Raw genomic sequence first — 26,291 nt, 5'->3', positions numbered from 1 at the left:
GCGCTGCTTAGAAGTCAAATTGTTTGGTATATTGTGTTTATCTCTTTTTTGTGCCCCATGTTTGGATTTTAATTTAACTAGATCTTTCACAACACAGTCGTGGAAGGTGTCAATGTTATCATGGGGGAGTGTAGGCATAAACGTAGATCGTGTTTTAAAGTTGGTGTTAGCAGCCGCTCCAACTTGAAAACCAGCCTCTCTGAGTGTGTCCGCCCGTGTGTTGGAATCAGTAACTGTATCTTCTGACGTATCTAATTGGGCAATGGCTAGGAGACTATCCACATCTCCTACATTAAAGTTACAATAGTTACCACTATCTGGAATGTCTGTATTGGGTCCATGACCAAGTCTTTTAAGTTTGTACCACTTTTTAAGTTTGATTTTCCGTACAAACTTAAACAAATCTATGCGAGTTTCAGTGAAATTAAAATAAGCCGTAGGGCAGAAAGATAAGCCTAAACACAAAGTACGTTTTTCTAGTTCACTGAGAGGTCTTTTGGAAGGGTTAACAACAGTCCGATTTACCATTTTTTCATCCATTATTTGTCCTTGTTGGAGCGAGTGATACGTTTTCCCATGGCTCCCTTTCCTTTGTCTGGATTCCCAGCGTTGTTGTAATCTTTTTTTACGGTTTCTTCGTTTCTTCGTTCCTGTTGTTGGTACGTTGCTTGACCTCTGCCACGGCCTCGTCCTCTCCCTCTGGTCTTCTGTGGGGTGGCCTCTCTTGTTTTTTGTCTGTCTTTTTGCATCACTCAGAATTCGTTTAAAAAATTCACTTGCTTAGGTATTCGTTCAGCTACTGATGCTTGTTCCAGCGAGGCCTCTGAGTCTGTGTCACTAATCACTGGAATTTCCATAGAGATATTGGATGCCGCCGCTCCAGCTTGTTCGTTCAGCTCCTCTCTATAGAGATGGTCATATTTCTTGCAGAAAGTCAAAATCCATCCACTCTCATAGTCTGCATAGTCTCTATTCATTTTATGCTGTTTCCTTAATTTGATATCTTCCTCATGTTTGTTTAGTCGTTCTTTCATTTGTTCCATCAGTTTTTTCATGGTGGACTCATCTACAGACGATGTTAACTCTTCCATTAGGCTTTTTATTTGTTTCAGTAATTCTTCCCTGTCTTCCCAGGCGTATTTAATGAGATTCTCCATCATTTTCTTAGAGCTTTTGGCAGAATTATCAGACCAATCTTGAAGCATACTAGGGTTTGGTGACTCGTACGTTGGAGTAATAAAAATTCTCAAACCTCTAGGTACCATGGATTGATCCACGTAGTTTTGAAGGGAGATTGCCTCCCACCATTTAGATATCTCAGTGCGGCGGAGTTTTTCTAATTTTTCTTCTAGACATATGGACACTTGTCAATACGAAGTTCTGCATTGTTTTCCCCTTTTTGATTTTTTATGAGGGAACCTTGCAGTGATGTATTACTAATGCAGGTACTATGTATTTTGCATGCAGCACCTTGTTGTTGTATCTCAGCACCGAGTACGAGTAGGCTGATTACCACCACTATATGAGAAATGGGGGTATGCTCTGCTGATGGGGGTTACACCACAACACCCAGAACTAGTTGGATGATTATCATATCATTACACATCGGCATTGTTATTAATGATTTTTTGTTCATTGGGCGGATATTATTCCCCTTTGACTTACTACTATTACGGACCACTCATGATCAATTACCTATGTATAATCATGCATACCTAACCAGCTTGAGTGATAAGATATTCAATGTTACAATGTATTGTTTGTTTACAAATGTATATAACACCATTCCATAATGGCCGACGCCAAATGTATTCTTGTTTATAGTCCTACTTTTGTTTTGACGTAACTTTATTGAAAATGGCACACTTTCTCACACACTTTGTCACACGTGATCAAGGCAAGTCGCCGAAACGCGTTGTGTGAATAAACCAAGGTTCTATTTCACTTCTGGATTGTGGTTTGATTCCTGAGAGCGTACTTATTGGAACTTTGTGTGATATATAAATAAATTACTCTAATTAATGTAATTAACTAATTAATATTCTTTAATTACCAATTAATTACTAATTAAAAATATGAACAAAATCATATTCATTAATTAACTAATTAATATTAATTAATTACCAATTAATTATTAATTAAAAATATTTACAAACATATATTAATTAATTAATTATTATTAAATTACTCCCCACCCTTATCCCCTATTAACCCAACATCCCGTTCCTAAACATTAACTACAATTTATATATCTATTGATAAAAAAAAAAAATTTAACCTTTTTTCTACATATTATCGATTTTTTTGAGTCGATATTTTTGTACTCGATATTTTTTTATCATTATTTTATACGATATTTTGACCAACGATATTTTTGTAATCGATATTTTATTGTTGTCGATATTTTTAACTCGATATTTTGTCCATTCGATATTTTGTAGTCGATATTTTGTCTGTGCACCGCACAGCGCAAGAGGGCGCTGCTTCTCTTCTTGCTGCTCGAGTAGAGTTTCTACCAGAGCAGCAGTTTCTCAACGCGAATGGAAGGATTATCAATGCGAGCTGTCACGACGATCCGCGACTGCCCGCGTTGAGAAATCTCACCTCCCCTTTGCAGATAGGAGTTTTTCAGTACTCAACATGCTCCCCGGAGCACGGAGTGCAGAAAACGCCACAAACTCCGTGAACGGATCAGAGTTCGCTGCTTTTTCTGCCTTCTTTTTGTAAGGACAGCTTAGTCCACCACCTCTCCATCTTATTTAAGCAAACAATTGTTTGAGGTTGTCGGTTCCAATGAAAAGTCCCCAGGAGATGGGGCACTGCCCCATTCTTAGTGGGATTTTTCTGATTGTCAGGGGAACTAGGGCAGGTTTCCCTATTATGGTTGCTGTGCATGCAGGTGATCCATATTTTGTATTTCACAGGTTGAACCCAGTTTTGATGGATCATTATATTTCTGCAAACAGCGTTCAATTGGGTAGTAAGGGGTTGCTGATGAGTCTCAGCCTGATGAGTTTAGTGAGATGGTTTGCTCCTTGTAATGTAAATATGGCTACAAACATGACCTTTCTCTCTTCTTGACTTTCTAGGAAATGTTTGTGCTAAGTGTTCCCGTGCCTAACCTCTAAAGCCCTGAGGACATTGGCAGATTTTATGAACTGGGTGGTCTAACCCAGAAGATGGAACGTTTCCCACAGATAGAGCTGTGATGGGTTACGCAAGATTTACAATTACACTGTGATTGAAATCTATATATATATTTATTGTTTTGCAGTTTTATATAGCGCAAACTCGAAGGTATTGGAGCGCTTTACATGAGCACCATTTACATTAAACGAGGACACATTCTTTTTTCTTTTTTTTTCGTAGGCATGGGCAGTTTAAGTGATTTGCCCAGAATTACAGGATGGTGAGTCGACGCCGAGACTCAAACCTGGTTCCCCAGCTCCAAAGCTAGCAGCTATGGTCATTACGCCACATTCAGTATTCTGTTTCTAGAACCATTGTGTTCTTGTATTAATTACACAATTTGTGTGGGCAACTTATTCATGATTCCCTTTAGGTAGAGTCACAGGACGACCATTTGTCACATGGCTTCCCTCTTGTCATGTGAAAGTATTGCATGCATTACATATATGCCCAATGTATCTCTAGCTTTCACTTGAGGGATATTAAGAGCCATATTACACACAAACATCTTAATAGAGGTGAATGAGCACACTGCACATAACGTGTAGTTAACAGGCATTTCTTTATACTTCCTTCTTATTTTCTTCAATATTTGGATGAGCAGCGACACTAATCAGAGCGGAGATTTTGCTCTTAAACTTAAGCATTTTAAATAGTGAGGGGGCTGCAACAGAGCAATTTTTGAAAACAATGGACTTAGATAGTGCATTTCAAAGCACAGCTTTCAGTTACATTTTCTAAAAAGCCACAGTCTCTGACAGGGTACTCATTAAATTTTCAAAACTGTTCATGGTGTGCCAGGCCAATCAAATCTGATGCTCTCCAGTGTTGTTTGGCGTTTTAGGCTCCAAATGAATTTTCCCGATTCATGCCCTTATGTAGGTACAATTCACATTGCCCTAATATAGGCATAGAAATCAAGCCCTTATTTAAACATAATCCATGCAGACCAAATACAGGCATGGCTACTTCCACCCGTACCAAACGTCACAACGATTTCTGAGAACATCGGCTTAAGCAGTTAGGGAACTTCCCCTTCCTTGAATATTGATTTGTCCAAGAACTCATGTACTTTGCAAAGAACGACTATTCCCTAGGGGTTCTTTCCTGACATTATTATGCCCGAGTTTACATCAAACTATGGCATTCTTAGACACCTTCAAGGTATAAATATACCTTAACTTGCTCTAGCAAGACACACTGGTTAGGAGCAGTTTGACTATCTACTTGCCCGGCACAGCTCGCTACAGCAAGTGCCAAAGGAAGCCGACCCTCCAGCTGATGCACTGATCAAGAGGCTGCCTTTCTCTTGTCGAGAACCCAGCTCCAGTGTTTCCAAGCTCTACTTGCAGGGTGTTGGGAAATTAGGTCCCGAGAGACCAGACCGCCTTCATTCTAACTAAGGTATGGAGCTGATTAGAACCTAGAGAAATCTTGTACAGATTCTTAGCAAAGAAAACTAAACCTATGCTACACAATACTTACTTCTTCCCGTGTACTAGACTTAGGTTAGGTATATTGGGGTAGGCGTATTTTAGAAAACACCAGTTGAGTATTTTTAGTAATTGTTATTTATGTATCCATTTTTATATGGCTTAGAAACCATACAATGCTCTTACAGTAATATTTTATAATATTGTTCTCGCTGTACGCATTATACTTTGCAGTCTGCATTACGATTGTAGCAGTTCACTTTTCTTGCATGAGAAAGAAGACTGTTCAATAAACCTTTTATTGAAAACGCCCGTCTCTCTATTTCTCTGCAACTCTGTTGTAACGAAGCATGCACGATTGACTGAGTACAATACTTATCTATTGTTTCCGCGACTCTAGAGATATATTTCTTATTCTTGGGAAATAAAGTTGACATGTTTATGCGGTTGTCAGAAACTAACCCCTTCTTGTGAATTCGAGAAAGTTTCTAGTGACCTCTGAGCTAGCTGGCACTCACTATTAAGTTTAATATATTCGATAGAGACCTAGTCAACCTCAGTCCTATGTATAATCTATAGGATATTATTTCAAAGCGCAGAGCCTATTGGGAATATAGGAACTACACTACATGGCGCCCAACGTTTGGTAAGGCACTAATTTAACGCTAGATACTAAAGTAACTCAGTCATGCTTTTCTCAGAGACCCATTTTTCCCGTAAAATACTCCAATAGACGTCTGGAGTGGGTAAAAGGATAAAATATCTGCCATAACTGAGTTGGACGAAAATCCTACGTATTAGTTTTTGGTTTGTTCAACATTGAAGGATACAGTGTTCCAAAATATTGTGCACCTTATCTTTGTTTCCTTGAAACTTGCTCTGCAAACTTTCAGTCAACAAAATGCTGGATAGCAACACCGAGAACAGTGGAGCTACAGTCAATAATGCCATACCAGGCTTTGACGTTAAAGGTTTCCAAGAAACCTATATGGATGCTAAAATCATCCCAAGAAATTTAAGGAAAGCCATCACTATAAAACTTATAACAAATAGCCTATCATCAAGAGGTGGTAGGGTAATTTTTGTAATAGAGGCACATGAATATCGTCAGACAGAGGTATTCTATTCATGGATAATCTACCCTGAAGCAGATCCATTATCACATGTGTTTGACTTCTACAAAGAAGAGGAACCTCCAACGGAATACATTCTTTTCGAGGATATTGAAATTCCACTAACTTACCAAGAGCATGCGCTCTGGTTTAAAGGCGCCCTACACCATCAAAATCACATTACCAGGCTCAGTCCACTAGGTAGATCAGGAGCAAGAAGGCCGGTATTAGCCAGCTATACACCACATCCTGCCATTGAAGAAATGTCAGATGCTGAACTATTAGTTCAACTAAAATAACTAATAAAAATACATAGACAATTGGTTCAATATGTCATGCCGACTCTAACAGTCCAACCTCCTATAAGGATTCCACAACACACCCCTTACCAGGGGAACACAAATAAAATCACACCACAGACTATACAATCAGTCATTGGTAAATTACCCGCAAAAAGGGAACAAATTGAATTCTGGATAGCTAAAAAAATTACTCAAATCGAGGCAGTATTTCCTGATACTACCCCTCATGAGAAACACAGGATTTTAATAATCTGTTTACCAATGGGGATCGCACTACATCTGGAGGACTGCGACACTTGGGGTACAGTCTTTGCTGCAATCTACGCCAAAACACATGGTGTTCCGTCTATGGCGGTAATACCAGACGTCCTGAAACAGATTCAAAATAAATACGGGGCAGAACCTGCTTTGAATCTAGGTATAAAGTTACTGAAAGATTTCAAACAGGTCTCAACAATAATATTAGCTAATCTTAAAGGTAAAGCAGCATCCGTGGCGATCCGCCAAAAGCTAAGAGAATTTGATATAACTGAGCAACCACAAGAACTAGCCAGAATAATTGAAAAATCCTATGAAGAACTAGGTAGAGACAGTTTGGGTGGTAAACCAGTGAAACCCCAGCTGACTGAAAGTTCTGAAAAGGTCTTTATTAAAAACACTCTAACTCTTCCTAAAAAGAAGTGGGAGAACACTAAACAAACTTCTAAAGGGAAGCGTTATCAATCAGGAGGTAGGTCTCCTCAAAAGGAGCCCTCTGAAAGGAGGTATAACCTCAGCAATAGGGATAATTTGAGGAAATCTGATAGATATCAAGATACTGATACACGTTCCTCTCGTACCTTTCAGACTTCATCACAGAAATCAGAAAGAAGAAGACGATCAGAACAAAAGGAAGAACGCGTGAAATCCAAAGACGATCAACACGTTCCAAAAAATAAGAATACTAAATTCACCAAAAAGAAGGTAGCAAGTCTAAAAATCAGACATGCGAGGATCTTGAGGACACAACTCAATAACGGGGAGTGACCTCAGACAATGTTGGATAGCGCAGCAGAAGTAACGGTAGCTCGCAAGATCTTGGATCATCTGGGGACAGTGGACTTGAATGAGTACATCCAAGTTGAAACTGCTGATACCAGAGTTAATGTCCCACACAAGTTATATTAATTACCACTCCGGATGGAGAGGGATATAACTAGAAAAATAAGAGCACTCTTTTGAGAGAAGCTCTCTATGGGTTATGACATTCTTCTACCTGAACAAGACTGGCCACCTGAATTTGTCAGAGAGTGCCCACATGGCGAATATATCATTATGCCAGCATTCTCCAATCATATTCCAATTAATAAAAAATATACTTATGAGAGGAAATGGGCAGTAGCCCAGGCTCCTGCATTATATAAAAATCATGTAGGATGGGATGAGGATCCTCCTCAACATAAAATCTAGTTAAACACTCAACAAACTGCACAAAGGCAGTACCTAGTTAAGCAAGAAGCTAAAAAAACAGGTCAGGGAGATCTTAGATCAACTTGAATAGCAAGGGGTGATTGAAACATGCACCTTGTCAATGAACAATCCTTTGTTTCCTGTCTCCAAACCAGACAGTACATATCGTCTAGTGTTGGATTACAGACATTTAAACTCCTGTTGCAAAACCTTTGCAGTACAAAATGCACACAGTGCAACACTAATGAATAACATTGTGCGTAAAAAATATAAAACAATATTAGATATTTTTAACAGTTTCTTCTGTCAAAACATTGCACCGGAAAGTAGGTATTTGACCGCTTTCTCAATCATGGGGACACAACATCAATTCTGTTGTCTCCCCCAGGGATTGAAGGAATAGTCCAGGGTTATTTTCAGCCAAAGTAACAGAGTTACTACAAAAGTATGATGATCAAGCATTATCATATGTCGATGACAGCTATCTAACAGACGATGACTTGGATAGGCACTTGAACTGGGTGAACACCATAATATTGGGCTTCGCCTCTGAGGGGTATAAATTCAATTTTAAAAAATCACAAATTGCCCACCTCAACATCCTGTAGGATATGAATTGTCAAGTGAAGGCAAAAGCCCAGCAGCAAACTTTCTAGAGAAATGTGCGCTGCTCCAACCTCCAAAAAACGCTGAAAAACGTACAATTCTAGGTTTCCTAAATTACGGAAGAACTTACATTCTAAATCACGCAAATAGGGTTAAACTTCTCTACGAATTAATCAAACCTGATTTCAAAACAGTAAATTGAACTCAAAAACCCACAGAAAGTTTGCGTTCAGTCCAAACGGACGTGTTGGCAAGAAAAACACACACATAAACATATGCAACTTAGTGATCTGAATCACTAAGTGGAGAAGTGTGGCTCACTGGTTAGAGGAGGCATAACCTGAAGCACAGGTCAGACCCGGGTCCAGGGTTCAATTCCCGACGCGGCAGGGTCTTGAGCCCAAATGTCCACGGACTCGATAATGCTCGCTTCGGTGCCCACTCTAATCACGGGTTCACACTCTGCAACTCTGGGCAATAAGCTTGCTTAATCTCCACAATGGCCCCCCGCGGCGGGATGCCTGGCTTTCACCTTGGGGATGCCCAGTACAGGTTATCTCACAGGGAAAAGCCAGGACGGGTTCCCAAAGCAAGCGCCGAGATGCCCCAGGGTAATTCGAGCGCTATATAAGAACACATAAAACAAAAAAAAAACATTCCAGGAAGATGTGGATTCACTTACTTAACCTTTAATGAAGAAGAAAAAGTACCTATTGCTCATAAATCACACTTGTACACACAAGCAGAAATGAAATTCACTTCTACAAAAAAAATTCTGACAGCGGTTCAAACTGCAGTAGCAAAAGAGAGAGCCCTTGCACAGGGTAAGCGCATAATGGTCGTTACTCCTGTACCTGCCTTAGAGGCAGTGACAAAAGCGAGCATTCCAAATGCAAAGGCTTTACATCCAAGATGGATACAATGGGTTAATTCTCTTGCTGCAACAGACGTTGAATACGTTTTTGACCCCTATTTGAAAACACAAAAATTTCTCCAATACGAACAAGAATGTCCTCTGCCTACTGAGATTCTGCCTCTAGAACAGTACGAATGTATAATATATACAGACGGATCAGCACAACCCGGTATTGGGGGTAAACAAGCTTATAGTGTTGCGTGTGCGATCGTTAAAGGTCACTGGCGAAGTGGCAAATTCCGACCAATGGTCACTAAAACTCAGTCTCTAGGAGATTGTACAGCTCAGCGAGCTGAGCTACAAGCATTCAAGATGGCGCTTGAAAATACTGATCGGGAATTCTCCACACTCATAGTGTGTGATTCCTATTATTGCGTTTGATCTTACAATGAATACTTGCAGAACTGGGTTAAAAACGGTTTCAAAGATGAAAAAGGTGGCACAATCAAGCAAAAATTGCTTTGGGAACAAGTAGTTCAGTTACGACAAGAACTACAAAAAGCTCACGTGATCCATACACTGAGTCATCAACGTGATGGCATTCACGTTGCAGGGAATTCATTGGCTGATGAAGCCGCAAAGGCAGCTGTGCAAACGGCTTCCATAACTGCTATCACTCGCTCAAAAACAAAAAAGGACGGCAAAATAATGCTAGCTGTCAATGCGACAAGCAAAGGCAGCGGTGCAGCGTTACCTCAAAACTATCCACTCAAATATTCATACATAATTGACACAAACTCCGTTCCTTTTGCTCGAATCCCTGGAGTGGGGGATAGAGTAATTCCAAACAGGAAACATAGAGTAGCTTTGATACACGAAGCACATTTGGGAGAGGGTCAGATACATCAGGGGATCTCTAAATCTATACTAGAATTAAAAGAGATGTACTGGTGGCCAGGGATGAATGGTCACATTCACACATTTGCAATTAATTGCCATGACTGCAGCAGAGAACGCCCCCAGATACCTGACTACAGTGTAGCCAGCCTAGTATGGACACCATTGTTATAAAGCATTAGACTTTCTACACGCAGACGTCCCTATGGACAAATGCGGTCCCATAAATATTAAGACAAGATTCATTTGGATGTGGCCTCAGTGCTCGGCTGACGCCCGAACTGTTATAAAAGATTTGGGGGTCTTTATCGGCACATACGCAGTCGGCACGCTATATTCTGACCAGGGTCCTACGTTTAGCTCAACAGTTTACAAGGAGGCCATGGCTAATCTGGGTGTTGCATTGCAGTATTCTAGTCCATTCCATCCTGAGGGAAATTCGGTTGTGGAGAGAAAAAAACGGGACATAAAGCAATCTATAACAGCTAGAGTACTAGGCTCGGGTGCTGGGTGGGTCAAACATCTAATAAGTGTCCAAAGTAGTCTTAACAATCTGCAAAGAAGTTCTCTAGGAGGAATCACTCCATATGAAATCCTTTTTGGAACTAGAATGATTGTCCAGAACCTTGATTGTCACACTTCAGTGGTAGAACAAAAACTTTTTGATATCAAAGAACATTTGACTGTTTTGCAGGACTAAAACGAAATAAGAAAAAGCCAAAGCAACGTATTCCTGAATCCAACGACCACTGAAGAGAAACCACCCGTTCCAGCAAGGCCTGCCTGGATTCCAAAGATTGGGGATCTAGTTAGAGAAAAGATTGCGGACAAGAAGGAATTTGGGCCTTCTTACAGACAACCAGTACCTGTGCTAGCAATCCACGGATCAAGAACAGTGTTACTGCCGCCCCTTGCTGGATAAAAGGAGAACAGATTTGTTTTCATCGACCTGGTCAAACCACACCATGTGGCCAATCATAAGTAGTAGGCCAAGTGGACTCCAAAGATGTAGCAGATGCCCGAATCTGGCTACAATCCAAGAGGTTCAAACTGAGAGACTCATCACCTTTGAAGAATCTGCAGTGCGAAAAGAAGGCTATGCAACAAAGCCATGGAACTTGTGCCTCTTGAGACCCAAATAACAGTTTGTCAAGAAACGCCTTTTTACAATGAAATAGCATCTGACTATACTAATATGACAAGTGATCAAGTGGGTCCAGCAATCTCATCGAATCCTGAAGCAATCCCTACAATTGCTAGAACTGCCTCTGGCTATTTCATTAACTTTGATACGTTTTCCGAGGATCCCAGCGAACCTGAAACAACGCCAGCTAAAAGAACTTTTAAAGAACAAGCAACAGAACTTTTTCATCAACTGGAAAATACATATCTGGTTTCACCATGGATTGAACTATGGATTGTATTGGGTTTACTTTTTCTTATACTTTGGTTGACTCTGGTATATACCTTGGGAATGCTGATCAATGGGAGATATAGTAAAAAGGACACAGCAAGTAAGAACATCAACTTACTCCTCAAACCACACAAATCATCCCATAGTAAACAAAGAGACTTGTCATCAGTGAACATCACAGCCGTTCCTATACCTGGTGGTATAGCTTGGGACAGAACTGATTATGACATCTTTGGTCCTTTAGAGCTGTTGAAGATTCCACACCAATTCAAGGTTTCCTTGAGTGACTTTGTTTCATCCAGCACCTATTCTGATGATTGGGACTTTGAGACTGTTAATTATATGATGTCAGACTTAGAAATGTCTGCAAAATTTACCAATCATGAATACTTAGAAGGTTCATCAGATTATGAACAAATGTGCTTTTATAATCACTATGGTCATCATTTTTTGCATAAATCTGCAAACCCTAGAAATGTACCGTAATTTAACCAATGGGAAAGTTGTCCTATGCCACCGAAGGGTAGCTCAAAAACATTTTATGACAAATTTCCATACTTTTCAGGTTTTAGTGTTTCAAATCCGGAATCATTTTACTTTAGATATGTAAATAGGACAGGTATGAAAAGTATGCTGACTAATACTAAGCAAATTTATTCTGCGGCCTTTTATGCTCAACTGTCTACTTTAGGCTTTGACTTATGGAAAGAGAACATTGAGACAAAAACTGTCTTGGGCACAAAAGACTGCCAGGTGCAGGGATTAGAAGCTTTATTTAGAGCCTGTATTATCCTAGAACAAATAATATTTTTGAATGACACTGTTCAACAGACATCTTGTCTTGGATTAGCTAAGATAAAAGATTTAAAAAACCATCCATACCTACACCTACACCGGATAGTAATAACACTACAGAAGGGGTGGTCGACGTATATACTATTTTGCTTTACAACAGAACAGATCCTGATTGGACAAATGGTTAATCTGGCCCACAGACACAAACAACTGTCAAGATAGATTCCTGAATAAGACAAAAGGGTTCAGATATACTAGGCCAGATCCAAGATATGTCTAGAGAGAACATCCAGAGCTAGTAACATTATACAGTTGGGGAAAACTTTGCCTTGAGTGGCTACAAAAATCTACACTAAAGGAAGTAAAACAACACTTATCTTTACTTAAAGATGGCGTTGATCTGAGGGACTTTTTACAAGGACCTACTAAACCATGTCATAAACATTTTATATATGCCGGTATATATGCTCTTTATAATGAAGCGTGGAAGACTACGCAAGCAGAGACTGCAGAACGAATATGAGAAAATGATCGTATTAATTTAGAGGACGTTCTCTCTGTAGTTGACAATGGGTTAACGGCTCTGCCATTCAGAATATATTCTTTGGATAGCTTAGTATCCTCTGCCATAGACATAATGGAACAGGACTTGGTCATGTTACAACATGGTCAGTCACAATTGCGTTCTATAATGCTATTGGGCTGGACATTACAAAATCTTCATTCAGGCTATGTGCCTTGGCGTCTAATCAACACCACATCATTGTTTTCTGAATTTAACCTTACAGATAAACAAATCACACTGGCACAGAGGGAAGCAGACTATACGGTGCTGAGCATTAAAAAACTGGAAAGATTGCCATTAACTGTTTCTGAGAAACCAGCAACAGAATGGATAATACACAGTACAATCGCTCTGCCTATTACAATTTTCCATTTTCAGTATTGTTTAAAACATATACCAGCAGGCGTATATGAAAGGTTGGGTAAAGAATACATCAATACATCCTGGGATTTAACTTATACACACAGATGTTGGAGTGGGGGAAAAGAAGGGTTTTTTTGTGGTACAAATTGCGAAAATGCACTAAGCGGTTCACTCCTATGTCTGGGTATTAATTTACATGGGGCCTGCGATGGTTCTTCGAACAACTTATCCTGCCATCTGCAAGGTTCTCAGGCTGCAGTGATTGATCCAATTTTTAGGCAGCTTTCTAATGGAAGTTACATTATGTTGAATGATCACAGCTGCTGGGGCATGTTGCCAGGAACCCCCTATCTCGTAACTGTGTCAGCCAGGGTCACTTGCTGTATGCAAGTATTGTTTCCTAAAACCAAGACAGATGGGGAGTCGCCATTATGGCCTTCACTGAACTTCTCTTCTATACAAATTGATACTTTAAGCAGAATGAAAGCCATTCTTTTACAAAAAACGTTGCCACTGACCTTGTCCAAAGAAATGTATGATCTGCAAGTCGCAAGGACTTCTGGAGAGATACATGCCCTTTTATTTTTTCTCAGAAATGTTAGATCGTACCCTAAACATGTCTGATAAGAGTGGTATTGTACATGTATTTAAGACGATTATTTCGGGACTGTTAGCACCCTTTGAAGCAGTCCTAGGCATATTTCCAAACTTCGTGCACTCTGTGTTTGGCGGACTGCCTCTCGTTTTTGGGACTCGTAGCAGGGATACTATTTTTGCTCCTTCTGCTCCGATATGGCAGGCCAACTCACCATCCACACCCAGATCACCTTGGAGAACACTCTCCTGGCAATGAAGTGTCATGAGCGCATGATACAAATACAGGGATGGACTCGTTTAAGAGATTTGAATACCACTTGGTTTCTGTCATTCCGACCAAACTGGCAAGATTGCATCCTACCTGTTCTATGATGCCTGCTATGTGGAGAAGAATGCGTGCTGGACATCTGTCTGACACTCCCATCAGTCCTGCCAATGGAAGTTGATACTTTGCTTGAACCAGTAACGGCTCATGCACTGTGTTATCCCCAGCGGCTACCAATTCTGATGACGGCCTTCGTTGAGATCTCACAGACGCAAAATGCAGACGTGAAATACGTGAAGCAGCAGGCGCACAGGTACCGTCTACTTCGAACATTGCTAAAGCGACTGACGCTGACGGTGATGCTTCTCATGTATGTGCGGTTAATCTGTTTAATGAGGTAGTCCAACTTTTACCTACAATAGTAGACAAATTCTTTACAAACTTAGAAGATTTTATGTTTTCTCCAAACAATGACACTGACTTTTGAAGTTAGTACACAGTGTTCTGTGAGACTGAATTCGACCTTCGTTTTTAAAAACAAGATTCTAACTTTGGAACTCTATTTTTTCTATGATCAGATTTTTTCCAAATTTGTATTTTTTTTGGGGCACAAAGTAATCTGCTTAAAGTAGAACTATTCATAGAGAACTAGAGTTCTTATAAAACTTCCAAGAGACAATATTTGACCTTGTCCACACTCAAACAGTTTATATATTCTGCCATGGAATGGTCTCGGCTTTTTCTTCTGTATTTTAGAGCCATTTCATAAATGTATTTTCATGATTCATTCGGATAGCGTTTTCAAATGTCATCTATACGCTTTGAATGAAATATTGCTTTTAAATGCGTACAGCACAAATGCTCTTTTCGTCTACAACCCATTCAAATGCATTTTTTATGTATTTTGGGTGGGGTTTTAACACATTATGTTTAGATATGTTTAATGTGTTTAGAACTTAGTAATGTCGTACATAATAAAGTGGAGTGGGTGTTGTGTGGCGTTTTAGGCTCCGAGTGAATTTTCCCTATTTATGCCCTTATATAGGTACAATTCACATTGCCATAATATAGGCATAGAAATCAAGCCCTTATTTAGACATAATCCATGCAGACCAAATACAGGCATGGCTACTTCCACCCGTACCAAAAGTCACAACTATTTCTAGGTAAATCGGCTTAAGCAGGTAGGGAACTTCCCTAAGCATGGACAAAATTTGCGAATTCGCAATCCGCGAATTGGTGCGAAAGCGAACTCGCAATCCACAAAATTCGCGAAATTCATGCGAATTTGCTGTTTTTGCCAGTTTGCGAGGGTTTGGTACAAGTTCGGGAACGCGAACTTACTTGTGTGGTCACAACGGTCGCGACCTTGTTGTTTCTACGTGTCCAGCATGTTTGCGACCCTGTGGGTCATCGCCGCCACCCTCTGGTTCACCAATGCCACCCTCTGGTTCACCAATGCCACCCTCTGGGTCATCACTGTCCCCCTCTGGTTTATCACAGCACCCTCTGGTTAATCACTGCCACCCTCCGGTTGATCACTGCCATCCTCTGGTTCATCCCTGCCACCCTCTGGTTCATCACTGCCACCCTCTGGTTTGCCACTGCCACCCTCTGGTTCATTACTGCCACCCTCTGGTTCGCCACTGCCACCCTCTGGATCATCACTGCCACCCTCTGGTTGATCACTGCCATCCTCTGGTTCATCCCTGCCACCCTCTGGTTCATCACTGCCACCCTCTGGTTTGCCACTGCCACCCTCTCGATCATCACTGTCCCCCTCTGGTTTATCACAGCACCCTCTGGTTGATCACTGCCACCCTCTGGTTCATCACTGCCATTCTCTGGTTCATCCCTGCCACCCTCTGGATCATCACTACCACCCCCTGATTTACCAGTGCCACCCTCTGGTTCATCACTGCCACCCTCTGGTTCAAGGCTGTGGATTGGGGCAGGGAGGGCTGAATGAAACTAGACACTGCCTGGGGCACACAAGGTGTCCCATGCAAAGTCTAGTTCAAAATGGTGCTGGGGCTCTCCAGCCCCAGCTCTGGCGCGAAACTGGACAAAGGGAAACGGGTGTAACCACCCCCTTCCTGGGTCCCACCCATAGGAGGGACCTAGCAGGAGATCCAGCCCCTAGATTTGGAATAAAGGTAGGAGCTGTGCCAATGCAAACCAGATCATCCTGACTGAAACTTTGAAATGAAACTCTGGACCCTTCAACATCCCACTCGACGTGGAAGACTGAAGAATCTCCTTTGTGGTCAAGGAGTGGCCACTCTGTGCAAGCAGGCACCATCAGCGCATCAAGACTTTCTTTGCCGTTGCTCCCGTCGGAGCTCGAACGACAGATTTCAACAAGACCCAGACTCCCAGACATCCAATAGCCCGATCCACAGTCCTGGCAAAGCTGAGACCCGTGGAGGCGACGAGAGACGTGGGACCGGCCATCTTGAAGAGTCAACAAAGTGCTTCCTGTGCAGCTCCCGAGGCACCCTCGATGCTGTGCTTTGGGGTTTGAGAAGCCCCAGCCCCAAGCAGCCTGTGCTCCAAAGATCACCCCTCCACACTCACCAAGTGCTGCGTGGGGCCCTTTTGCACTTTTCCTGCTTGCCGCGTTGTCCGGTCGCTTGCCCGTTGGCTAGTGGCCTCTGTGACAACGATCCATCAAAACTACACTGCTGGGGGATCCACAAACAGCACCTTGTGATTACAAGCAGGACCCAGGGTTAGCTACATGTACCAGGCGGGACCCGCTGCTTCTGTTACCGCTCTCCCTCCGCTGCAGCAACTTCAACACCTTCGTTGCTGCCGCCGAGTGGGGGAGAGAGAGGGGGCCTCTGAACTCCAACTCCCAAGAGCCCCTGCGACCGGAAGTCGCACAACAGGAGATAGCCCCAGACGGCGCATTTAAATCGCGCACTAATCCCGGTGGAGCAAGGATCCACAAACAGCACCTTGTGATTACAAGCAGGACCCAGGGTTAGCTACACGTACCAGGCGGGACCCGCTGCTTCTGTTACCGCTCTCCCTCCGCTGCAGCACCTTCAACACCTTTGTTGCTGCCGCCGAGTGGGGGAGAGCGAGGGGGCCTCTGAACTCCAACTCCCAAGAGCCCCTGCGACCGGAAGTCGCACAACAGGAGATAGCGCCAGGCTTCGCATTTAAATCGTGCACTAATCCCCGCGTCGCGGCACGCCAGGCGAAGCCTGGGCAAAGGGCGGGCCCTCTACGGACCTCCAAGGCCGGATAAGGCTGGGCCACCCCACTAATTTCGGGACTGAAGCTACAAGACTCAGCACTTTCAAAGGTACTGTATCCCAATCCCTAGACCCTGTTTTCTCCTTACAATATTCAATCCGTGACCTTGGCAGCGATTGCTTAGGGGGATACCTACCAACAGTCAAAGAGGTATAGACTGTCCAAGTATGAGGAAAGGGGCCAAGACGAGCAGGATGCCCACTTTAAGGTCCAATACAAGACAGAAAGCTGATACATCACAGCCAGTACCATCTCTAACTGCAATTGATAAGATGCTAGGGCAAACTATAGGGGCAGTGGCATCTGCTATTGTTAATACAGAAAGACGGCTGTCAATAGTACCAACGATAGCGATCCAGGACTCAGAGGATGGCCCTGTGGTGGTAATACCAGACGAACCAGACACAAGCTTTTCCCTAACCTCCTCATACATAGAGCTACCGTGTGCACAGGCAGTTATAAATACACCTAGAGACCCACAGATACATCATCCAGACGTGTCCCCCTCCTCTAATCTAGAAAAGTCGAACCCAGGCAATTCTACTATGAGAAGGATGAAAGATACCCATGGAAACAAGCCCAATAAAAAGGGGGGGTCCACCATAAAACTAATCACAACTTGGTGACACCAATAGCCAACACCTCGCCTGGCATACCCTGTTGGATAGCTAACATGGTAGCAGATCTCAAGGCAGGCTTAGAAGAGTCTATCATCACCCACATCAAACCTCTGATGTCAAAAATTGATAGACTTACCTCGCTAATAAATAGTAGAGAGACTGGATTAGCTAAACCAGTGACCATCCCAGCCCCACATGCCCAGACAACGGGAAGACCAAACACATCAACTACCACACATATCGGTAAGGCAGCACAAGATACTAACCCACCCAAACAAAAGAATAGTGCAGTACCTCAAGTAATTACTACCCCTAAACCAATAGTTTCCCCACAATCATGCCTCAGTACCAACACTTTGCCGACACAAGCAAGTCAAGGACAAGGAAAGAACAGTCTGATCGTACGCAAAGACACTACAGGCACTATCCAGGAGAAGAGTACTAACCCAGCTAAGAATAGCCTCCCCAAAAAACCAGAAGTGAAAAAAGGCCCAATACGCTTTCATACAATTAATTTACCACCACAGGCCCTACCCTATGTAGCAGTTTTAACAGTTTTAACAGGGGTTTCCCCGCTTAAGGAAGGCAAAAAAGAAAATGACACAGAGTTAATAAATAAATGCATGCAATGGTTAAGAATAAATAGACCCTTACCGTCTCACATCTCCGGGGAAATACTCTCTGTGAGAAGAGGGGAATGGATAGGGAAGGGAATAAAAACCATAGCTGGAGACATTGTAGCTATAAATTTTAGGGACACCTCAGCAGTGAACCACATCTGTAACGTCCCAATGCATGGTCCAACCTCCAACATCTATCCATTACATCTATCATATTTTTATCCCTCAGCACCACAGAGACCAATACACATAAACAGGGCCCAGATGAGTAAAGACCCCACATTTTGGGGTGCAAAACAGGCGGGAACAGTGGCAAGCACCGTGGCAGGCTTTCTCCTCATACGATCCAGCCATTGCAATGCACGCACATTGGAACAGGTTCTGTGCACGGGATGAGGTGGATTGACTCGCCCAGGATCAAAAAAGTCCATCTCAACCCGTTAGTGGTCCCTCAGAGAAAGGACACCCACAATCAGGGAGTTCCACACTTACTGTAGTAGTAGAGATTAGTAGCAATAGGGGTCTTCCCTCAAATTCTATAGCAACTGAACTGGTAGACATAAAGGGGAAAGAAAACCGGGCAGAGCTAAAGGAAGGTAACATTCAGACCATAACTGATAGTCCTACAACACCGGGGAAGGCTAGGGGACCCAGTACACTAGGGGAGGGCGTAAATAGGCCTGGTAATCAAGATGGATTGAGAGTTATATCTTGGAATATAGCTGGGGTGGCGGCCAAATTTAAATGTAAGGAATGGAGGGACTACATAAATAGCTTTCAAATTATATGTCTCCAGGAGACCCTGGCAGTCGAGCCTGGCTAATACATACTGGATGGGTTTAAATGTTTTGCGGTCCCAGCTGTAAGGGCGATATCAGGGAGAGCAACTGGCGGATTGCTTATTTACGTAGATCTCCTCATACAAGGGACATGGTCCAATTTAAAATGGGAATCAGTGAACATGCAGGCGATAGGCTTCCGCAATAAGGGGCTAAACATTATGGTGATAAATTGGTACAATGCCATGGGAACAAACATCAGAGCCAACACCATTAAAGAACTGGATGGTCATCTACAGGCACAGCTAGTATCCATCAAGTCTGCCAGGAACCCATATATCATCCTTGCAGGAGACTTCAATTGTCATCTGTGCGAGAGGTTAAGACCAATTAACAAAGAATGGTCAAGATGTACAGTAGCAAACGGTCCACATTTTGTCCATTCTGTAGAAGGGCTGGAAATAGATAACCTTATTAATAAGCACAATCTGACACATGTAATGGACCTAATAAAGGTAGATAGTGCTGGGGAACCCAATCCAACATTTGAAGGTAGAGGTTGTCATTCCTACATAGATTTCATCATGGTCTCCCCTACACTCAGAAAATGGATCGGCCACTTCAATATTGAACTCAGCCCCTTTAGCGACCACGATTCTTTGGTTGTGGACCTAAAATGTCTTAACTTTGAAAAATCAGAGGGCAGATCTGGCACTATAGAAAAGGCAAAATGATTGAGGAGGCCCCCTTTAGTGAGTTGTCTGGGACTAGGGGGAATAAGTGTAAGAAATGTAGGATGTCCCACGTTTATGGATCCACAGATCCTGTTATCCAATAGGACAAATCTGCGTGCGTATGAGTCTAGGGTGATCTAGTCTGGATTTGGCAGCGATATGCGGTTGGTATTTGGTATGTTTATTTGTACATAGGCAGTCATAAACCATTGGAAAACATTTTAAAAAACATAGAATACTTCTTCTGCAGGGTGACTCTAATAAAAACTAATATGAATACAAATTAAGTTCTGCTAGAAAAAATACAAATGTATTCTTTTGATACAAATTAAAACATATCGTGATATTAAAAACAGTAGTAAAACACATGAATATCAATGAACACAATATTATACATATAAATAAAAACAATTTGGGTACATAACATCAAAAATCGAAGATTTAGGTCGAAGCGGTGTTTCGGTTTTCTTTATGAGACACCTTCTTCAGGACCGATTCTAAAAGATTATTTAGAAACATACAATTACCCACTGTTTATTGATTTGTACATTTTCCACAATTAAAAACTTTATTACTATTCCTACACATTAACTATTTGGCACCCTGCACTTATACAGTTATATAGTTTTAATGAAAAACATCATTTTGATGGAAGGCATAATTAATTATTAGTCAGACAGCAAGTTTTCTTAGGGTCATAGTGTTTTGATCCGTATTTATACAGATTATACATATCGAAAGACTGCCATACTGTATGATGTTGCTAATTGTTAATCCAAATCCACACTAGTACCCCTCACCCTACCATGCTTTTGAAGGATAGTCTATATTGACTATATTCGTAATTGGAAATCTGGAACTGGGACTCGTGTGTAGGATGTCCCTACCAATCTTTTGTGTAAATCTAGACTGGGGTTTGAAGGACATAACTGCCAATCCTTTATTTCAATTTAGACTGGGGTTTTTTGGGGAAAGAACACAGTAATTTAACTGGCCCAAAGCAGGTCGCCTTACCTTAAGATTCATATCTTTCTCTTATCGTCCACTTTTATCAATGTCAGTGGAAAGTATTGCCCCAGTCTTATACGATCTGTTGGCTTCAAATCAATAGGTTCTAAGGAAGATTATCTATTGGGGGAAACAAGATGTATTAATTCTTTCTTGTCCCTTGTGGTTTCTATTTGCGCTAATTAATAGAAAAGGTGATTTGATATACCTTTTTTCTTTGGATGACAGGCCTTACACACTGTGCGAGGGAGCCACCGTTATCTCCTTTGGTGTAGAGTTTCCTTTTGAGCAAATTATTCGAGAAATTAAACAGATGTTTGGGAAGTTTCTCTAAAAGAATTTGGTATTGCACTCTGTAATTATCCCAACTTTCACTCACCAATTGTTATGGTTGCAAACCGCTTCAGTAGGCTGCACCTATTTCGGGATATGCCCAGGAAAATTTTTGAAAATTATCCTCCTGTTCCGGTTTTCTTATGCCACCGTGCTCTATGGATGAATTACAATAAGCATATGTTATTTTACCTGTTATATTTGTTATATTTGTGTTCGTGGTATATGCACTATGGTAAACAGTTCTTAAGTGTTGTGGTTCTGTTCTTGGTTACCAGACTATTCATTTGCCACAGGATATTATAAAGAGATTTTTTATATAAACTAAAACATCCTTTTCCATGCGCATGTGTGTGCAAGGATGACTGCAGGTTAAACAGATGCTTTAAAGGCTTCCTTCTTTGTATCGAGGATCACCTAATTATACCCAGACATAGTTATTATTTCGAGATAGTAGTAGTGTCTACTTGAAATATAGCTACTCTTTTGAGTTCTAATTCAAAAACGGCCGTTCGATCTTTGGACATACCTTTAAAAGTAAATACGGCCTCCCTGCTCCTTGTCACAGCGTCGCCCGTTTTCTTTGTGTTCAAGTACAATCGTAATGTGTCCCTTTCCGACTTCTTTTTTATAAGCAGGGTTTTAATTGGTTTAACCATTATAAGGTTCCTGATAGGGCATAAATTAACCAATAGTGATTCGATCGTCATGGAGATAAGACGCATTTTACCCTTGTGTTATATTTTTTCTCCTGCGCTGTTTCATGTGTTTCCCATGGTTGAATTGGTCGGAAACTAGCCAATCAGATCATCGTAGCCACGGTTACCGAACTCGAAATGTTTTCGCTTCAACTATTCTTTAACTACACTCCGCGGCAGCTGGGTTACATATGTGAAATATTAATATGGATTCACATCACGTTTCAACCGCATGGTATTTTTGTAAATGATCCAAGGCGTGTAGCAAAAGGGATTTCATGTAAACTATTCTCCTAGCGTACTTCGTTCCATGCGCTGGTTTGCGGGTTTCCATGAATCTGATTGGCCTGTATTTGGCCAATGGAATTACCATTACTCTGGTAACCGGATGCGGTTTATCTGTGTTGATGTTGGTTTAGCGGCTACATAAACGGAGTGCTCTGATATACGAGCGTGTGTTCTATTTGGTTTGTTAATACCGACAACGGAATTAATTTTACATGTCCTTCCTAATTGAATGTTTCACACTCCTGGTTCTATGAATACAATTGTCTACTTTTTCCTGTTATGACAATTGCGTTTCGAAGTCCCTGCTCGAATTCTCGCAATTGTTTTGCAATCCTGGTTCTATGTACACAGTTCTCCTATTGTGGCAATTGAATTGAAAATCCCTGAACGAATTCTCGCAATTACATTAATTGCAGGCATTATGTGTATATTACGGGTTACCTAGTGTGTTTATAAGCGCAATTCTCATGGATAACCTTTAGTTAAGCCTGTATGTATTCACTATTTCTTAGATACATGTCATATTATATAGAACCTGATTATTAGCAAGGGTATCCTCTGAATATAGGAATATGTTTGATTTACATTAAGGGTATAACATGTTGGATTTACATGATGGAAATTGTGATTCGCTTATGCACTTAGTGCCTAGAGGGAATTTTATTAGTATTTACTTATAGCTAGTCTCAATAGGGGAATTCTTGGATATATATGAGTGGTCAAGCCTTGAGAATTAAACTGCATCTTTATCTAAGGTTGACCTGTATATACTCTTGAGAATTAAACAGCATCTTTATCTAAGGATGGCCTGTATATACTCTATCTTCCAAATGATTATTTAATTGACACACAAGATGTAAACAGTGTGCAGGGACCGTCGGACCTGGTGGGGTTTTGGTTAATGCACGATTTGTTCCCAGTCTTCTCTGCTGTTTAAGCCACATCTTACACTGTTGAACCTTGACATGAAGAATTGTTCTCTCTTTTTTCTCTTGGCATTTGTGTTGCCCCCTCTGGAATTCAAGATTACAATTTCAAGACCACCCCATCTGAGGTCTTCTACTTTGTGGTTTGCTGACCGCCGATGGTCGGTAAGGGGGGCGCCCTTTTTGTTGTTTCTAATGGCTGATTTATGCTCATTGAGACGCCTCCGTATCTCTCTCGATGTTTCGCCCACATAGCATAATTGGCAGGGACATTGTATTAAGTATATCAGATTTTTTGTGCGGCAATTTATGAAGTTTTTAATCTGGACCTTTACATTCTTTGTCACTAAAGGATTGCCCTTGATGATATTCGTACAGTTAACACAGCCCTGGCATGGAAAAGTACCACTGGGAAAAGGTGCATTGTTTATGCAGGGTTGAGATTGCTGTCTATTTTCTCTGTAAGTGTGAACCAGTTTGTTTCGAATCGTCATGTTTCTTCGAAAAGAAAACATTGGTTTTGGGAGTTTTTCTTGAGCTTTGTTGGTGATTAAATGGCAGTTTCTGTTTACTATGGTTTTAATTTTATTACTGACTTGGCTAAAATTAGCTACAAAGAATCATGGTTGTGCTTGGGTAGTGGAAGTCGGTTTTTCTTCGAATAGGGTCTCCCGATTAAAGTATTTTGCTCTTTTGTACGCTTGACGTATTAAACGTCTAGGGTACCCCCTCTCTAAGAACTTTTTCTTAAGGGTATCTGAATTTTTCTCATAGTCACTCATTGTTGTGCAGTTTCTTTTTAGCCTTAAAAACTGACCGAACGGGATGTTGTTTTTTTGGCAGGGTGGGTGATTACTGTCGAAATGTAGCATTGTGTTTCTATCAGTTGTTTTAGTAAACAATTCCACATTAAGTCTTCCGTCTATGTGTTTGATGATTATGTCTAAGAATTCGCATTGTTCACGGTTTTGGTGTGAGGTAAATTTGAGATTAATGTCGCCTAAATTGAGCCATTCTAAAAATGTTGTTAACATATCCATCTCGCCTGTCCAAATAAAGAAAATGTCGTCTATATACCTAGACCACTCACTGATGTTGTCGAAGAATGGTGCATTAGGATTGAAAATATGCTTCTCTTCGAAGTGGGAAACGTACAGGCAGGCCAGGCTAGGAGCACAGGTGGCCCCCATGCTCGTACCCTTGACCTGCCTGTAGAGATTGCTCCCGAATAAAAAGATGTTGTTTTTCAGGACCATTGTGATACAGTCAACTAGAATGTTTGGTGTGCTGTTAGGTTTTGTCCTTCGTTGGTAAGCATATCTGTTATCATCATGATTGTACTGTCTTGTGGAATATTTGTATAGAGTGCCTCTATGTCTAAAGTTACTAAAACCTGGGTATCAGGGTTAAAATTAAGGCACTCTATCTTTTTGATCATTGATGTAGTGTCTTTGATATAGCCTTTTTGTTTTACAACCAAGGGTTGCAAAAACACATCAGCGTATTTGCTGAGTGGTTCGGTTAGTGAGCCTATGCTCGATACGATCGGTCTCCTTGGAGGGTCCTCTATATTTTTATGTACCTTTGGAAGGCCATATAACGCGGGAATGACCGGGTTAGTGTTCATTAAAAACGCGTATTCGTCCTCGCAAATGATTTCATCTTCTTTGGCATATCTCAAGCAGCCTCTGAATGTTCTCTTGTAGGGTGACCCACTCTTTTTTGTTGGTTTTACAGTAATGGTCTGTCTTATCTAGCAGGAGATTAATCCTATTTTCGTAATCTGGGATGGACATTATTACAATACGTCCACCCTTGTCGGCCGGTTTGATTGTTAGGTCCTCTCTTAGTTCTAATGTTTTTAGGGCTTCAGATTCTGTTTTGCTTAAGTTGTAATTAATCCAGTTTTTCTGATTTAAAAGGGAATCTATACTTTTATCAACTACTCGTTCAAAGGTCTCGATGTCTTTGTTGACCATGTTCAGTGCAGGGGTCCAAGCTGATTTGTTTTTTAACCCAGATTTGTTTACAATTGGATGCTTCTCTTTTCCTTCAAAGTAGATGTTTAACCTAATTTTCCTGAAGAAACTCTGTAGGTCTCTTTCCAATGAGTATCTATCTACAGGGGTGCAAAGTGCATAGCCTAATCCTTTTTCCAAGAGGGTTGTTTGTGATGGAGTGAGTATGTATGTAGAGAGGTTTATGATGGCTGCTTTGTGTTGCCTATTTAGTCCCAGATTTTCTGGCTCCTTGTCCTTGGAAATTGAAGGAACTGGGGCTGTGTATTGTAATTGCCCCGTCCTCTTCCCCTCCCCCTCGGCTGTCCAAAATTCTGATGTCTTTGTTCTAAAAAAGATAGACCCTCCCTGTTTGGGCCTGTTGGGATATCTCTCTCATTAGTATTTCTTTTATCGCTTGATTGTTCTCCCTCTGAGTCCGAACTAGTATATGATGTATCAAAGAAACGTACCTTTTTTTTAGGGAAATTGCAAGGCTGGTGTTGCCATGGTTTACGTTGTTGATATTGTTCCCTTGGGCGGTCATAGAAATCTTTTTGTAGGTATGGGTAAACAAACTCGGGATTGTAGTTAGAGATGTCTTTTTTAAGTTTGTTGCTTTTTTTATTTGCCAGATAGTCACTATATCCTGCTACATCATTTTGTATATCGCGCAGTTTAGATTTAGCGTCATCTAGAGCTGTACTATCATTAAGTTTTGCTTCTAGTTCTTCAATTTCTTTCCCCTCGAAAATCAAAACTTCCTGCGCTGTCTCAATGATTAGGAGCATCTAATCTCGGCTGCAACGGTTTGCCACCAATGTCCAATTCTCTATAATTTTTTTATTTGCGATGAAAATGCCAGGTTCGTTGGTGACTTGTAACCCTTTGGGTATTATACCGTTTTTACAATACTCAACAAGGAAGTCTGCATGTAACTCTGCTCTTACTACTTTCTTTTTTAAATTCCAGAGTGCACGCCATTGCTCTTCATCAGTCTTATCGAGGCTAACTGCGGTGGTATTTTTAGATGACTTATGAATGAGGTTGTTAAATTGATCTTCTGAAAAGCTATAGGTTTTAATTCCTACCATTAGTCTCTTTGGGTTTAATTATGGTTTTTTCAAAATTTACCAAGAAGAAGTCCTGTATATTGGACTAAAAGTGACAAGTTGCCTCCT

The sequence above is a fragment of the Lissotriton vulgaris genome, chromosome 4_1 (assembly GCF_964263255.1).
Source record: "Lissotriton vulgaris chromosome 4_1, aLisVul1.2, whole genome shotgun sequence".
In the NCBI taxonomy this organism is placed as follows: Eukaryota; Metazoa; Chordata; class Amphibia; order Caudata; family Salamandridae; genus Lissotriton; species Lissotriton vulgaris.
This window is presented reverse-complemented; position numbering follows the sequence as displayed.